The sequence below is a fragment of the Cyanistes caeruleus genome, chromosome 8 (genome assembly GCF_971803275.1).
Source record: "Cyanistes caeruleus chromosome 8, bCyaCae1.hap1.1, whole genome shotgun sequence".
In the NCBI taxonomy this organism is placed as follows: Eukaryota; Metazoa; Chordata; class Aves; order Passeriformes; family Paridae; genus Cyanistes; species Cyanistes caeruleus.
Window position 1 is genome coordinate 4393573 of NC_141708.1, and position 14201 is coordinate 4407773.

The window sequence follows — 14201 nt, forward strand, 5'->3', positions numbered from 1 at the left end:
AAAACTGAGACAGCAGTGGGGTTACACTTCCCCCTTTGACACTGTCTCTCATGGCCAAGAAAGAATCTCTGTCAGGAGCTCAACTGACCAACACAATTTTTCATATCTTCCTTAGGCAAAGTGCAATAAAAAAGCTTTTAGAAACATTGTTCACATTTTTCCTCTCTCCTACAAAAAGCACTTCTTCTCTAAGACATCTTTTCATTCTTGTACATTAAACAGGAAAATGAAGCTGCATGTGCACCAACAGATGTGAGCACCCTCTGCTCGTGGTACTGAGGTCTGAGTGCACCAGGCTTTTATTCTGGCTTTTGTTCTGCGGTGAGTTTGGGGCCTGTTTCTTTTTTTGCTTTTTTAGTTTGTTTTGCTTTAAAAAATGAAATTAAAAGCTGCATTGTGCCAACCTATTACCATTTTACCGTTCGCCTTTTATGGCTCTGCCTTACTGCAGACTATCATGGGTTTTGCTTCCTTTTATTTTACAGGACAGTCATTTTACTTTAAAAGCCAGCCTTGTAAGACCAAAGATAAATTTGCATACTCATCTAAAAATGATAAAAATCAGGTTGATGCCAATCTTTCCCAGGGCAGGAAAGAAATGATTCAGTCTTCACATTTTGCTACAAAATTCAGAAATAGTACAGATCCAAAAATACTAATGTAAGAGAGAGAAGGTTGAAGCACTTCACATTTTTCATAATTTCCAACTTTTCCAGCTTTAACTGTGTAATATGCAAGTTTCACTTTAGTATTTCTTCAAATTCTTTAATACTTTTTTAAGGTTACTTGATTAAAATACATTTACATACACATACAATGAGACAGACACCTGATAATTATTTGTAGTTACCTACTGATATACCACACCAAAACATGAGACAGTTTTTCAAGTGATGTTTTGGGGACAGAATCTGTTTATTTTAGGGACTCAGATACCTACATTTTTGGGGGGGATCAATATACAAACATGTAAATGTATAATTGCATTTACAGCTGTCATTTTATATGACTAATTAGAACACACGCAAATTTCTGACTCAATCACTTTGAGAAAAAGTTTTTTAAAAGTCTATCACCAGCAACAATGGTTTAAATATTCAAAGGTTTATTCTTCAATAAAGTAAGAAAATTTACTAAGGTAATCTAAATTTTCTTGTTGTGTTCCTCACAATTTAAATATCACATATCTAAGTCAAATTCTGCAACCAAGTTATAGTTATAAGCACTTGAGCACTCAGGGCAATATCATTATTTTAACAAACATTCAACACTAATTCAATTGAGGCTCTTGGGATCACTTCACGCTGAAGCAACATCTCCCTATAAACACATCTGAGGGCAAGCTCAAGGGTAGCTTTTCTTTGAATTACACCTCTGATCTGGCAGAACTTGACATCACACCTTGTTTGCATTTAAATGAAATAAAAATTACCAGGATTTATCAGTATTGCCCTAATTTGTGCCAGGTGGTACCTCAAGAAAATCATCCAGCATTTCCAAGACACCTTTTAGGCTTCCTATAAACAGTTTATGAAGCCCAGAAAAGCCCTGTGCCTAAAAAAAAAAGCAAATATTGGTGGCTGGTTTCCTGTCTGAGCAGACTTAAAGCTGTGTTCTCTGCAGATGTGAAGAAAATGAAACAAGGAAAACTTGTTTTTAAAACAAGATACGGATTGATTAACAATCCTTGAATAAAACCAACTGAATTTTCAAAGCACTTTCCCCCTATAAGAGAATCTATGTTTCAGAAAACCTTTCAAGGAAAATGAAAGGAGGATGCTCATAATGCTCCATTATGAACACACAATTAGCTAAAGCTGAACTACTCCAATACTTGAAATTTTTTTCCAGGGCAAAAGACAAAACTCAGAAGCTTTTTCTTATTTGTCAGTAAACCAGTTCTTACAGAAGAAAATCCCTAACCTAAATGAATAAATATTTTCTATTTCAAAGTATTACCAGCTAACTTCTAGCTTACAAAATGATACTATTTGCATCTATTCTGTCCTCTAATGAAAATACAGCATAAACTAACACTAATGCAAAAATGTAAATTGTATAACTGCTGTTTTCCTCACATTAGTTTAAAATTCCTCATGGGATTACAGACCTCTACCAGACTGATGATCTTAAAGAATAAGAGACAAAAAAAACCCCTTTGACTTTATAATAAATTTAAATCTAACACAATATCATACAACTGTTTTCCATTTTTAAAAGCCTGCTTCCACACTTTACACTTTGGCAAGATTCCCCTATAAATTAATAGCAATTCTATTCAATCTTCATTAATGTACCACAATTTACAATGTGCATTATAAAAAAAATAAAAAAATCTATTTGTGCCTTTCTTCCAGTAACTAAAGCGACTGAACACATGACAAAGCCACCACCATGATCCCCCTCCTGACAACTCTAGACAGACCAAAAAGACACTGATGGAATTGCCATGATTCATACAAAGAACTGAAGAACTCGAATTCCTCAGAGCAGGAAATCTGGCTGGAAGACCAGCAGCCTAAGAATTCATCAGAACTTCAACTTTAAAATGTCTTCAGAATACAGATCATGCCATGCATGGATGAGATTTTTCATTAAATTATTTAAAGCAATTATGAAACAAAAATCTCCAAGTCTGTACATTTTACAGCATTATTACATGCCCCCTTAGTTATTTTCTGCAGCACAGAACAGTGCATTAACTCTTCCAGAATCAAGCATTATAAAAAGATTATGAGCACTTAGAAAGGCTGAAGGCATCAAATACAGCTTCATTTTATTCTGCCTTCCCTCCCTGCAGTGGAGATGTGGGTCACTGACATAGTGCTACTTCAAGAAAAATGTCCCTGTGGCCCATTTCCTCCTGGTTCCTGCCACAATCCTCCAGAAACAAAGATGTTCTTGAAAACCCATTTTGTGGTGTATAGTAACACTCTGAAAGAACTGCCAGCTCCTTAAAATTCTTTCCTGGAGGGTAGAGTTATAATCTAAACAGGAGGTGTCACTTATTTTTGAAGCCTTACATGCCTCTTTCCAGCAGCAGGGTACTAATTTAAGAGGTCCATACCTCATCAGCCCAGCTTCTCTCAGATTTCCCCTCTCCCCGCTCTTTTCCCTTGAGGTACAACACACACCAACATTCCCCAACATTTATATCCCACACTGAGAGCTGTCTGGCCTCCTGGGCATCACTATAAATAAAAATCCCAGATCACCTTCCCCAGTCTCACTGTAAATGCATGACTGCACAAGCGGGACCTGCAGAGGCACACGAGCGTCTCCTTTTCACCATTTATAACATACGGCTTAAACTCTCCCACATTAATTCCTATTTTTAGTTTCCCACCAGCACCTGCTCTTGAGTTCACCTCCATTACAGACTGGCTGCAGCTTTTGTATCTTCAAGTACAAAGTCTAGACAAGACTGAAGTGAGGTGCCAGATAACGTTTCTATGGGCCAATCTCTCCTTTGACTTCATTTCCACGGGTAGGTACAAACCATGCACCACTGGCTGACTAAAGCAAATGGAATTTTGTCTTTATAAAATGACCATGCAATACACTTTGCACTATCACAGGAGAGCTTGATTAAGAAATACAAGGAGAGCACTTAAAATACTTCTTTATTTTACATGTCTTTTCCCCAAGGTTTGGGTGTATTTTATTACTTTTATTTCTTTAATTTAGAGGAACGCTTCTACTTCCTGCTCTTTAACATGTGGACATTTGGAACTTTGGATTTAACTTACCCCAGGAGATGACTTTGGGGTTCTTTTTCTATCAGCTAAGAAGATTAAGAAACATCCATTACCTACTTACTCATCCCTATGAAATGAAGAACAACATTCATACACCTCCACTTGATAAATATAAAATGATGCCATGAGTCATGCCCATCCCTCCTCCCCACCTCCCTTTTTAAGCTCTGCTGTTTACAGCAGCTCCAGCACCACAAAGGGAAGGTAAAGCAGCATCCCCAGCGATCTCCAGTCTTTCCTGCAGTTCCAGGGACAGCTTAATTAGTGAGGGCTCCTGGCTTTTGCCTAGGCAATTAGTCGCAGCTTCCTGCTGTAAATCAGCTGCTCTCCAGCTGGTCATCTCTTTTAGTGACCATTTACTGCCTCCCGAGGGGAAGGGATGAGTTCAGACGGTCCCTGCTTATCCCCTGAAGAGCAAGGCAATGAAAGCTTTCCTTCTTCTGTACGTCCACAACAAGGAAAGGGAGCAGGGAGGGGGAAATTCCAACCCTAAGACAAGCTCAGAGCAGCCTCTGAAAACAAGTCACATAAATCTTCCAAAGACAGAAGTTCAAACCTCTTTTCATTTCCTTGAAAACCTTCCAGCACAGGCAGTCCACCAGAGAGTAACTTCTACTATGAGACAATACTGTAAATCCCTGCTCACCTTTCATCCAACTTCCAAAGTACCAAAAACATAACAAAAACCCGCCACAAACAACTAATCCAGGAGCTGGAGAGGTGACTCAGCTGCAATACATTTGACAACAAAAGATAATAATTCAGAACTGATGGATTTAGAACTACAAGCCCAGCTTTTTAATTTCCCAAAGACCCTGCACTGCCTCGTTTTTGTTCTGGAGGGCACAGCAGACATTGGATACTTCTGTTAATAGGACAGACATGACTTTGATTTGCCAGCAGCCTATGACACTATGATCAACTTTTTAACTACATCTAAAAATGAGAACTGGAAGCCTCCAGGATACACTGCCCCCTAAATTCAGACTCCCTTTCTAAAGTAGTCAAAAAGAAGGAAAAAACAGCTGCAAAAGGCCAGTATTTACCTGGAAAAAACATTCCTAAGCAGAAATCAATTTTCCAAATTTAAAAGCCTTTAGTACAAGTGGTACTGACCTCTCCTGTCCCTGACATAACCATGAGGAATGTCAGAAGATACATCCCTCCCCCAGTACCTAATTCAGCTTCCAAGAAGACCACAATATAGAAAAATCATCGTTGCACTGATGAATCATCTAACAAAACCAGCAGCCTTATCTTGAACTTGAGTCTTACCCAGTCGTGATTCTGTGTACAAAATGCTGATCTGCTGTTTTCCAGGAACACTTGTTAAATCAGGGCAAGCCAACCACTCCCATCTTTTCCAGTGTACCTCAGCAAGTCAAATGAGTAATTTAATTCAATACTATCCCTGTGATGTTACTTTCACTTCAGAAAAAAAAAAAAATAAAATCAGCATGTTCTAAGTGAAATTCGGAGTTCTACAGAAAATGTTCTGAAGTTACCTGAATCCATAATTCCCCAGCCTATTTCAAATACTGATCTACAAGTCTCACCATGGAACAGAGTGGTACTTCCTCAAAAACTACTGCAGAAATTTGTCTAAGTGATGTTTCCTGTTCTTAACTGAACTGTTTTCCTCCATTTTAAGATACTTGCAAATAGCAACCAAAGGCTTTGGGATATGATGGAATGAGGAAATGCATTGCACAGGATGTAAAACTTCTCTCTATCACTGATCTTTTAAGTCAGAACAAAAAAACCCAAAAAACAACAACCTCACCTATTAATGGCTTTTGCCCAGCTAAAACAATTATTTTAATTGTCCCTCTAAATGCACTAACACAAATAAAAGGAAGCATCCTGTGCAATGAGGCCATTATTAAAAAACACTCCTGAAATTAATCCATTAATAACTTATGAGTGATGACCAGCTTACAAGGCAATGAAGTAAAATAACAAAGCTAAGAGACAGTGATAGAATATGTTCGATAACACCAAATCTTTACAACAGTTAGATGCAATTTTCATCACTTTATATTAAGCCTCTAGATAATGTAGTTACTCAAAATGAGATATAACCAGAGATAAATATAATAAAAGAAAACAAAATACAGTTATTCTAATTTACTTTGACATATATCTCACACAAGCCTCAAACCAAGTTTTTTTAAATGCTTATTAATTTCAGTTACATACTAGTTAAAAACCCTAAAAATGCAAATTCAGAGTTGATTCATATTTACAATTATTTAATTTTTTTTTAATCAGCCTTTTCAAAATTTTAAATAAGTGCCACCTACAAAACTCCAAATATGACAAACAGGTCATTGTTCTTAAAGATGCTTACATGCTTAGTCTATAGAAAGTGTCCATTCATGACAACCAAAACAAATTAAAAATTAAGCAGGAAATAACCACATTACTTATTAGAATTACTTATTATTGCCAGTTAGTCATTAGAAAAAACCCTGTTTAATTTCAACAATAAACTAACAACTGTTTCATCCAGGCCAACCACTCCAAGCACTTGAATTCCATACACTCCCAGCTACTTCAAATCCCCATCTGAATCAAACTACGAATCCTGATGAAGCTTATTTGACTTTAGGAAGTCCAAATACAAAGAGAAGGTGAGGCTGGTTGAATAATGAAGTTTGCCATTTTTGGGCCAGTCTTGCCAATTTTCACTCTGAATCCTGGGTAAAAACTCAGCAGTACAAATAAACACAGACCTTCCTGGGAAGTACGTAAGAAATGGAAAGGCCAGCTGCTTAGGAAATTAGCAGTATCTTCAGTTTTCACAGAATACTCTTATGTTGTTAAAGAAAGGGCTGTAAGTAACTGATTTTTCAGTTCATTTCAATATCAAGTAATGAAAAGAACATTATCAGATGGATATTTGATTTTACCCCTTTTACAGATATAAAAAGATTTCATGAAATCAAAGTACACAAAGCCAGTAACTGATTATCAATTTTGATTTTGTAGATCTAATTTAGCAAATTCAATACAGAATAAAGAAAAATGCAATGGTGCACCTACATTAAAACTTCATAAAGGAAAAAAATCATTGCTGTTCAATTTTCACCTCATTTATTTTAATATTTACAGTACAGACCATGTTTATTTCATTGTATAATCCACTATGTGGGCCAAAATTCCCTCTACTGCAAAGATTTGGTATTTCCTCCAGAATCCAGCTCACTTATCAGTTATATCAGCACTACACAAGGATTGCCAGAGATTAAGACTAATCTCAGAGCTCTTCAATAAGTGCAAGTGTAGTGAAAGCTCTTTAGGAAGAACAGGGCTTTGTCTGTCTCATGTAAGAGAAGCAATGCACATTTACAGAACACGCCAGCCCCTGTTCACTAAGGTGGGAGGGAAAAATTAATCTTCCATCAAACAGCAAAGTTTTTGGGACATTATCCTCCCCCTCCCTTTTTTATGCACCTTAAATTCAGAAAATCAAACCCCACTCTGGCATATTTAATAGAAGTCTCGCCTGACACAGAGATAAACCCCACAATGTGAAAGCTGCTCTGCAGTGCCAGGTTTTGTAGCACAGCACCAGCACCCTAACACTTCACTCACTGTAACTTCTCACAGAATCCATTTCCAGCAGCCTTCCTCCTTGGAATCAAGCCATGAGCACAGGGAATTGTCCTCATGGCAGGTATAGCCCATCCTGCCTGTGCCTCACCTTCCTCCTCATTTGTGGGATGACACAAATAGCAGTTACTGCCCAGCTGCTGCTCTGCCCTAACAAAGGTGTTTTTCAAAACCTCAGTTGTGGTGTGTAGGGAGAATAAAGCCCCTCCACCCACAATATAATCCCAAAAGTACCAGGCATGCTCCTGGCATTTTGTGGGATTGCTGTCTGACCTACACACAATAAGGCAGAAACACTCCAGAAGAATCTCAAGTCCTGTGTACATCCAGCAAGCCTGGAAATCCTGGATATACCATGAGGATGGTTTTCAATACTCTGTACTGCTGCCTCCCACAGAAAGCACCTCCTGAAGGAATCATGTTCCTCTACCCAAAAATCAGGGCATCAGCACAAAGTAGGAAGACAGTATAGATAAATTACAGCATCTACAGTGACCCTGATTTAAGAGAGAAACAAAAGAAAAAGGTTAATGATAAAAAATTCAAGATAACCAAACCCTGAAGCCCTGAATCAGCAGACACACTTTTAACATACTTTAATTTACCCAACCTTCCAGCACTGCTGCACACACAGGCATAGTCTACCAGATATAGGAATAACTTGCCAGCTGAATTATTAGCCCAGCCTAAGTTCCCACTTGTCATTCTCAGCCTCCCTAAAGAGTTAACCAACAATATTGAACAACATCTTTTGAAGTGCAGTTTTAAGAGGACTGCTCACTCTTACAATAAACCTGGCATGTAACTGTTTTAGTGCTTAACAGAAGAACATTTAATTAAGTCACTAGTCTGAACAAGTTCCAACACATTTTCTTGGACATGGGATGTAAATGTGCTGGGTACCAAAGCACCCAGGGAGAACATACACATCAAAACAATTACATATTAAATGAATTAATTTATCACCTATCCGTCAGTATACAGAGACTCTTCCTGGGAGTGCTGACTCTCAACAACAAAAACATGTTTGCAAAGCTTGATAATTGCTGTCTAGTCTACATTTTCAATTTATAGCAATGACAGTGCCCTATTTTTACCAGAAAGATTTTAAATCCAAAATACTTGTAACTCTATAACATTACCAAAGACACTGCTCATTAGAGGTGGCTGCAAATTCTTTTTCCCTTTGGGTGAGTGGAGAAGTAGAAAAGCCCAACCTCTTTCACATGAAAAGTCAGTAAATCAGGCCAAATTTAAGAGATTCTGCTTAACCATGCCAGCAAAACAAATGAGCTAAATTGATATCTAAAACATCTGGATGCAATGGCTAGCTAGAATTAAAAGCATCTTCCAAAGAAGAGAACAGCCAACAAAGGAACAGAGAGAGCTTTGCTACTGTCCCCAGTGTGGCAGAATCATAACATAAAAGATTTACATGTTTGTGTGGGTATTTTAAGCATTGTTTTAAAATTCTGTTAAACAAGGCCATGCAGTGCTCCTTAAAGTTTTAAGGACTTGTTTTCTCTGACACTAGAGATTTCCAGCCAAAACCTTTTTTTCCACTGTATTTTTCTGGTTTTCCTCCTCCTGCCTGGAGCTTACCCCTAGTTTTTTAACTTAGGCAGTGTCTTCAGCCTCTCCCTCCCAGCACTAGGGAGCTCTGTGCCCAACATCAGCACCTCCCCTGGCCACATCCAACCTGACAGACCTTGAACACTCCTGTGATGCAGAGCTGCTGCTGCTCAGCACGCCCAGTACAAGAATGGAGGGACACAGATGCAGCTTGTCCCAGGCCACACAGGAAGTTTTTTGGCAACACAGTGAGCTGAACCTGTTTCCCAAGTCCTAGAGCAGCAACCTCACTATTGAACCACCTTTCTTCTACATAAAATACCTGAAACTATTCAGATTTTAAGGCAAAGGCATATGTTCAAACCTGAAAACTGTTTAAACTGTTGAATGCCACAAATGTCTACCAGACCTGCAACTCCCTACTTGTGCAGATAACATCTGCTAAGAGTAAGTGGCTCATACAGTTCTGCATCAGAAAGCTTAATAAGTTCCTTCTCCAAGATTAAAGAAACACCTACACATTCTAGATGCTTCTGCAAGTCCCTGGAGGGAGAAAATGCTGCTTAGTGCTGAGACAATGAACCAGCTTCCTTCCTCAACAGCAACAAAACCCTGCTGCTTTACCTAGCACTGAGAGGAAAGTGTTATTTATAGAATTGAGCCCTATACCAACACGTATCTAAATATTTCTCACAGTTAGGGTACAGCATGTATCAAGATGACCTCAGACCTATATATTTTCAATGTCCTAATTTGAAAGATCGGTGTAAGAGCAGAAAAGAATTTGAAGCAGCTCAGCCATATCCCCCATTCCAAGTCATTTCAGTGAGTCTCTGCACTGAAGTGTAACTTCAAAACCTGAACCATTCTTGTCACTCAGACCTCTTCAGCAGGCAACTTTTTAAAAGCAGCTACATTATTTTCATATGACAAATAAGCTCACTAGTATTATGATAATTAGGTTTCTTATATAATTTTATAAATCATTGACAGCAATGCTTCTAGCCACATCTCACTGTATTTAGTTTCAAAACCAAAAGAATACATGCACTGACTGCTGTGTTTCTTTATATAATTTACTGGTGACTTCTTAAGCACTTGTTCCATGCTGTAAAAATGTGTTATGCTAAAGCCAGTTACCTAAATTTGGCACTGAAGTAACTTACTATCCTTTATTTTTATGCAATTATACAAAGCTGCACAAAGCTTCACTTGGCTCCAAATCCCAGTAATAATTTTCTAAGATTGTTCCTACTGTTTATAATTATTGGTGAAAAAAACCCCAACAAACTGCCAAAACCCATCTTGCAAGACAGATACATGCTCTCATATCACAAGCTATTGTTTGTCTAAACACTGATGCAGGGCTGGATACATCCAAAAGCACAGCAGAACATGCAAGGAAAATGTTAGAACATGTACTTGCTCCCCAACACTGCTGGTTTGCTGCACTTTGGAGGAACTGCATTTACTATGATAACTGTCAGCTTAAATAACCAGGAACAGTCAGTAATAAAGACATCGATGGAATTCTAAATCTACTAAAATAGATTAAGAATTTTGCAGGCCTGGCAGTTTGGGCTACATCCAACACAGCACTGGAGACTGTGTTACAAGCAGAGATCTGTTCTCATTTCAGTAATGTCCTCAAGTTCTTTCTAATCTGTTACAGTCAATAAATACTGACTTCTGCACTTCCTCTCTTCTACACCAACTCTCTGACAAGCAGTCAGCCTTTATTTGACCTGAGATAGCTCTGCTGCCTTCTGAAACAAGCCCCCAGCTACCTGGAAAAAGCAAGGCCTTTTCCTGCATTCAGGTCTCTTCCTCATGCACATGCCTTCTGTATTCCCCATGTGTGTGTCTGTCTTCTGTCACTCAGCCACTACTCCTGAGGAAAAATAAATACAGGAGGAGAGGAGGAGGGAAAGCATGAAGAGGCTGCCTATTTTCTTTATACAATGATTCTTCTTTGCCTACTCTCTAAATTGTGTGAAAGCATCTGCTCCTCTGAAACATCTCAGCACTGCCCTACACCTGCCAGTGACCCACTGTGCATCTTTTGCTTTAATTTCACCCTTAAAATGCAGAGCTGTGCAACGAACATGAGGTCAAATGTAGTTTAAATGCAGAGAAATAGCTAAAAAAAATAGATGCCTTTAGGATTTATGAACTTGGAATTAAATCTTCTACACTCGCAAAATCAAATCACAACATTTGAGAACGGCAAATAGAACTCAATGAGTGACACAAAGGTTTATATTTTATGCAAAGCTGACTCCAGCAGTGTAGTGATATCCAGGACTATATTATATTATCCAGGATAATAATCCCCATGTATTATTTCTTGAATTACCACTTTCAGCATCAGTGCTTATCTATCCCTGAATTGAAAGACTCTCCTCCAAATATCAGCCAGGCCCAGCATCTCTGTCTACAACAAAGAGATTTCAGCCCACTTTTAACACTTCCTCACGTGACAAACGGGAAAACTGCACTTCTACACTTCTGTGCTTCACAAACCTGACAGTTTCATGTATTGTTACTGGTGTGACTCTCTCAACTAAAAATAGCAAGTAGGAGGAAGCAAAACTGAATGGACCTAAAATGCACGTTCACTGTTCCATAAGGCAGAGTAACTCACGAGAGAGCAACCAGAGTTACTACACACAATTGCAGCTCGTTTAAGACTGTGTTTGTTTCATCAAAATGAAGACGGTCCAAATACAAAAAAAAAAAAACAACAAAAAAAATCCCCAAAACAAAACACAAAATCCAACAAATCCTGTTGATTTGATTCAACAGTGAGAAGCTGCTCCTCACACATCATAGGCCCCAAAACTGTACAATCAAATATGGATGGCTTTGTTCTGCAGGGTCACGTATGGGATTGGGTAAGGAGAAGAGAAAATTTAGAGACATTACAGCCTTTATCAGTAAAGCAAGGAATTTGTCAGAAGACATCAAAGAAGTTGATGCTGTTCAGCTTGCTCTATGCCTAACACTCTCTTTAAAAGTACTCTGCTTTGAGAAGAAGGTGAAGCATGGAGAGATGTAGCTCTTAAGAATCAAAAAAAAAATTTAAAAATATTCTGCCTCTCAGCTTTACTCAGGTAACACCACTCTGTTGATGCCTAATTCAGGTGCTCAGAGTTACAAAGTAATAATATTTCCCCACCTGAAGACTGTTCATTCTGCTCGATTATAAACATGATACACTGCTTAGCGAAAATTAGACGTTTTTCTTACAGAAGGCCTCAAAGCAGCAGCCTGCCAAAGAGAAAATTGCCGTCCTCTTGATGTTACTTTGCAAACATTTAAGGCAACAACATAATGCCTTTTATGAAGGTCATGCAATAGTTCCTCCCAAGGGAGCTGCACAGCACATACAGAATTTAAGTCTGTGTTAAGTTTAGCAGCATGTCAGACGCCCATCTGGAATTTTACAGGTGATAAAAACTGCGCATATAACAAGCGGTTACAGTTTAACATTCACTTATAGTCAAGTTATCCATTTAAAGACACTTTGGTTCAGTAAATAACCAGCCCCGGTTACAGCTAACCCAGAACACGGCTCAGAGCGTGCCAACAGCCTCCCCACACATCCCTCTCCAAAACTTGTGCCTTCCAAAGCTAAAAACAAACTCTGGCTGTCCCAGCCCCACCGAGCTCTCCCCGGGACCCCAGAGGCGAGGGAGGCTGCTGGGGGAGCCCGGAGCCGGGCGGGCACCATCCCCGCGGGCTGTGCCCGGCCAGCAGCGCTCCTTCCCGGCGTGCTCCCACACCGGCGCGGCGCGGGGAGAGCGGAGCGTGACGAGCAATGAGATCACCTCTTCTCTTACCTCTGGGGCTGTGACAGCGCCCTGCCTGCGCCACCGGGGCACCCCACCCCGCGCTGGCCCCGCGGGCACAGCCCCCCGCGCCGCCGAGCGCCTTCCAGGGAAAACGGAAAGGAAAAAAGGAGGGAGAGGGAGCAGGACAGTGCCCTGCGCGGTCACACACCGGGCAGGCGCGGAAGGAAGGGCATCAGCCAAGGCGGGCCGAGCCCCGCCCCGGGCCGAGGCACTTACTGGAGTGGTGGCAGTGCGGGAGCCCCGTGAGGAGAGCCGGGCGCTCCCCGGGCCCGCTCCCGGCCCCGCGCCCGCACCGGGAACGGGCTGGTCCCGCCGCCTCCGTCCGCACCGCTGGCACCCGCACCGCGCATGCGCCGCCGCGCCACCGCCCGCGCCGCCCCGCGGCCTGCTGGGACATGTAGTACAGCGCAGGGGCAGGGGCGCGGCGCGGGGCATGGTGGGAATTGTAGTCCAATTACTGGGATTTTAATCTCCTATTTAATGCGGAGGCCGCGGCAGGGAATGAATTGTTACATATCATAAAGACATTTTTCCCTGTGAGGGTGGGGAGGCCCTGGCCCAGAGAAGCTGTGGCTGCCTCTGGATCCCTGGAAGTGTCCAAGGCCAGGCTGGACGGGGCTTGGAGGAAGCTGGGACAGTGGAAGGTGCCCCTGCCCATGGCTGGGGTGGCACAGGATGAGCTTTGAATCCCCTCCAACCCGGACGGTTTTGTGATCTCTGATTCTGTGAACTGGCATTCACCAGCCACACGATGTTTAACAGATCCTGCGCCTGGGGTAGATCAGCCCGTGGATGTATGGACAGATTCTGGAATGAGCAATGCCCTGGGAAGGGACGGGGGTCCTGGCTGATGGCAAATTGAATCCGAGTCAGCAGTGCCCTTAGAACACATAGCACAGTTGGCTTCCCTTACTCAAGGACATCCTGGAGCTAACAAGCTGTAAGGATGTAGTAAATCAAGGTGTTGATATATGTCTGTGTATACTTTGCTAACGTGGCAAAAAACTCGAGGTCTGTGTATCCCACAGCTGAACTACCCTCACCTGGAGGCTCAGGTGCTGCCTCACAGCCTTTTGCCATCGGTCCTAGTAGCAAATGGCAATTTCCCCTCATGACGTTTAACCAGTTTTACCAGGAAGTTCTTTCTTTTCTAAGCAGATATTAAATTGATACTGAAAAACTTCGTGTTTTCTGAAATAGCAACACAGAATTTTTTTTTTTCCTTGCTTAAAGCAGTGATATCTCTAATTATGGAAATCATTTGAACTCCGCCGCTGCCTGTAAATGCATCTTTGTTTCAAGCTGGCGTGTAACAACCATACTTCACAGTGAAACAAAAGCTGTAATCAGAGCACAACAATAAAAGCTGAAGTCAGCCGCAAACAATGCCACACCATTCCCA

The 14201-nt window shown here is 40.8% G+C and overlaps 1 protein-coding gene across 11 annotated transcripts in view; it reads right to left on the reverse strand.

The window, feature by feature from the left end:
• Positions 1 to 13159, reverse strand: part of PLEKHA1 (pleckstrin homology domain containing A1) — a 30846-nt gene extending 17687 nt beyond the window's left edge. For 3 of the 11 annotated variants that reach the window (XM_086901459.1, XM_086901455.1, XM_086901457.1), the window contains exon 1: positions 13016 to 13149. The gene's annotated coding sequence lies outside the window, so the exon portion shown is untranslated. Of the gene's footprint in view, positions 1 to 12787; positions 12971 to 13015 lie in introns of those variants that run through there. The other 8 variants (XM_086901465.1, XM_086901461.1, XM_086901458.1 and 5 more) reach the window with 6 other exon arrangements.
• Positions 13160 to 14201: the final 1042 nt, after the last annotated feature.